This window comes from Gracilinanus agilis, chromosome 2 (genome assembly GCF_016433145.1).
Source record: "Gracilinanus agilis isolate LMUSP501 chromosome 2, AgileGrace, whole genome shotgun sequence".
Taxonomy (NCBI): domain Eukaryota; kingdom Metazoa; phylum Chordata; class Mammalia; order Didelphimorphia; family Didelphidae; genus Gracilinanus; species Gracilinanus agilis.
The window spans coordinates 665,510,323-665,514,256 of NC_058131.1; the positions used below are offsets into that span (position 1 = coordinate 665,510,323).

Genomic DNA, 3,934 nt, shown 5'->3' on the forward strand with positions numbered 1-3,934 from the left:
AGAGGATAATAAAAAAACTAATAATAATAATGTAACTATATTATATATGTTATATATAATATTATGTATTATATGTGTAATAATAATATAATAATAGCATAATAACACTATACATAATATAGTTACATTATTATTATCCTTATTATAATAATGTAAGAAGAGCCTTCTTGGTTTTCTGTGCCTATCAACAAATGAACTATAGGTCAGTTTGGCCTGGAATGAACAGGACCCAAAGTCAATTTGGGAGGTGAACTTGGCCCCTAGATATGAAGACAGAACTTTTGACTTCTCTTTTTTATTTTTTTAATCCTTAATTTCAATCCTAATAACAATTCTAAGACAGAAGGGCAAGGGTTAGATAGTGTTAAATTACTTGCCCCAGATTGGACAGCTAGAAAATGTCTGAGGCCAGATTTGAACTCAGGTCCTCCTGACTCCAGGTCTACCTCTCTATCTACTATGCCATACCTAGTTAGGCCATTTTTTAGTCCATAACTTCTGTCCTAGAGAATCTTGGACTTTTAAGTTGAGGTTGCCATTAACTAGTTGAGCTTCTAGAAACTACAGAGAAAGGCATTCTACAGGGCAGAAGATGTTCATTTGTTGATGCATCTTGTCATTTTGTCAAGATTTTCTTCTTTAAAAAAATGATTATTTATAGTGTTGCTTAGAAATTATCACAATGGTGCTTCCTTTGGCAGCACATATAGTAAAATTGGAATGATAGAGAGAAGATTAGCATGGCCCCTACACAAGGATGACATGCAAATACATGAAGCGTTCCATATTTTTTAAGGTCATATAAAAAAATAAAAGATTTACAAGTATTCCTGAAGAAAAGACCAGATTTAAAAAAGAAAATTTGATGCCCAATTACAGAACTCAAGAGAATCACCAAAAGGTAATTAAGAAAGAAAAAGAAAATTAAGAGACTAATGAGTTCAAATGATTTGTATTCCTATATGAAAAGATGATATTGGTAACTCTTAAAAATTGTTATCATTGGAGTAGCTAGAATAAGTATACTTAGAGGGTACAGTGGTACACTATATAGGATGATATGTCGAAAAATATATTAAAAATTAGGGGTAAAAAAAGGATAATATTAAGAGAAATGGGAAAAGAGATTAAAATGGGATAAATATGTATATATTTCATAAAGAAGCAAACAAGGAGGGGAGGAGGAGACCAATACAATGAAAGGGGGGAAGAGGTTGGTGCCAGGTAATACTTAAATCTTACACTCATTGGAAAAACAGTCAGATCCATTGGGTCAGAGAATTGTATCATGCCTTATAGAGAAGTAGAAGGGTAATAAATGGGCTGGTGGGGAGGGGAGCAATACAAGGGATAGAGAGGTTTAAAAGGCACTATAGTAATAGGGGAATAATAAGAAGGAAGGTAGTTGGGAAGGAGAGTACCATTAGGGTGGGGAAAGAGGGGAGACAGACTAAAAGTGAAAAGTTGGATAGGTGAAAGGGATAAGAAAAAAGGTAGAATCAAAGGAGGAAGTCAAAATGGGGGGAATACACAGACAATTAATCATAACTGTGAATGTAAAAGGAATGAATTCACACATAAAAAAGAAGTGGATGGCAGAATGGATTAAAAAAACAGAATCCTACCATATGTTGTCTACATGAAACACACTTGAGGTAGGTAGACATACACAGGGTAAAGGTAAGAGGATGGAGCAGAATTTACTGGGCTGCAACTGAGACAAAGAAGGCAGAAGTAGCAATTATGATCTCAGACAAAAGTAAAGCAAAAATAGATCTCATTAAAAGAGATAAGGAAGGTAATTGCATCTTAATGAAAGGTAGTATAAATAATGAAGAAATATCAGTACTCAACATATATGCCCTAAATGGCACAGCATTCAAATTTCTAAAGGAGAAACTAAAGGAGCTTAAGAAGAAAATAGATAGTAAAACCATACTAGTGGGGGACTTCAACCTTGCCCTATCAGAACTATATAAATCAAAACAAAAAATAAATAAGAGAGAAGTAAGGGAATTGAATGAAATGTTAGAAAAATTAGAATTAATAGATATCTGGAGAAAAATAACTAGGGAGAAAAAGGAATACACTTTCTTTTCAGCAGTACATGGTACATTCACAAAGATTGAGCATGTACTAGGGCATAAAACATTGCAAACAAATGTAGGAAAGCAAAAATAATAAATGTATTTTTCAGATCATAATGCAATAAAATTATAATCAATAAGGGCTTATGGAAAGGCAAATTTAAAATTAATTGGAAACTAAATAATCTAATTCTTCAAAACTGGTGGGTCAAAGAACAAATCAAAGAAATAATTTCTGATTTCATTGAAGAGAATGACAATAAGGAAACAACATATCAAAATCTATGGGATGTAGCCAAAGCAGTACTCAGGAGAAAAATTATATCTCTGAGTGCATATGTAAAGAAATCAGAAAGGGAAGAGGTCAATGAATTGATCATGCAACTTAAAAAACTAGAAGGAGAACAAATTAAAAATCCCCAGATAAGAACTAAATTGAAAAACCTAAAATTCAAAGAAGAAATTAATAACATTGAAAGTAAAAGAACTATTGAATTAATAAATAAAAACTAATAAATAAGAAATAAATAAAAACTAAGAAATGAAAATAAACAAGCAGTAATAAATGAATAATAAGCTGATTCTTTGAAGAAACAAATAAAATGAAGTGTTGATTAATCAAAAAAAAGAAAGAAATCAAATTAACAATATCAAAGATGAAAAGGGCAATCTCACCTCTAATGAAGAGGAAATTAAAGTCATTAGTAAGACCTATTTTGCCCAATTATATGGCAATAAATATGACAATCTAGGTAAAATGTGTGAATATTTACAAAAATATAAACTTCCTAGATTAACAAAAGAGGAAATAGAATATTTAAACAATCCCATCTCAGAAAAAGAAATTGAACAAGCCATCAAGGAACATCCTAAGCAAAAATCCCCAGGGCCAGATCAATTCACAAGTGAATCTAATCAAACATTTAAAGAACAGTAAATCCCAATACTATACAAACTATTTGACAAAATAAGCAAAAAAGGAGTTTTACTAAATTTGTTTTATGACCCTGGTATGTCATAAAATATAATACGGTACTGATCCCAAAGTCAGACGGACCAAAAATAGAGAAAGAAAACTACAGACCAATTGCCTTAATGAACATAGATGCAAACATCTTAAATAAAATACTATCAAAAAGACTACAGCAAGTTATCATAAGGATTATTCACTATGACTAGGTAGGATTTATACCAAGAATGCAAGGATTGTTTAATATTAGGAAAACTATTCATATAATTGACCATATCAATAAGCAAACACAAAGAAATCACATGATTATCTTAATATATGCAGAAAAAATCTTTGACAAAATACAACACTCATTCCTATTGAAATCACTAGAAAGTATAGGAATAGGTGGGCCTTTCCTAAAAATAATAAACAGTATATATTTAAACCCATCAGCAAGCATCATCTGCAATGGGGATAATTTAGAAGCCTTCCCAATAAGATCAGGAGTGAAGCAAGGATGGCCATTATCACCTCTATTATTTAACATTGTACTATAAACACTAGCAGTAACATTGTACTAGAAACACTTCAATTAGAGAAGAAAAAGAAATTGAAGGGTTTAAAGTAGGCAATGAGGAGACTAAATTATCACTCTTTGCAGATGATACAATGGTCTTCTTAAAGAATCCTAGAAAATCAACTAAAAAGCTAGTGGAAATAATCAACAATTTCAGCAATGTTGCAGGATACAAAATAAACCCACATAAATCATCAGCATTTCTATATATTTCCAACACAACTCAGCAGCAAGAGTTAGAAAGAAATTCCATTTAAAATCACTCTAGACAATATAAAATATTTAGGAATCTATTTGCCAAGACAAACACATGAATTA

At 31.3% G+C, this 3,934-nt stretch overlaps 1 non-coding gene across 1 annotated transcript; it reads left to right on the plus strand.

Annotated features, from left to right (window-relative positions):
• The first annotated feature begins 685 nt into the window (after nucleotides 1-685).
• Nucleotides 686-792, plus strand: LOC123238306. The gene has a single exon (XR_006505509.1). It is a non-coding gene; the product is annotated as a U6 spliceosomal RNA (small nuclear RNA).
• Nucleotides 793-3,934: the final 3,142 nt, after the last annotated feature.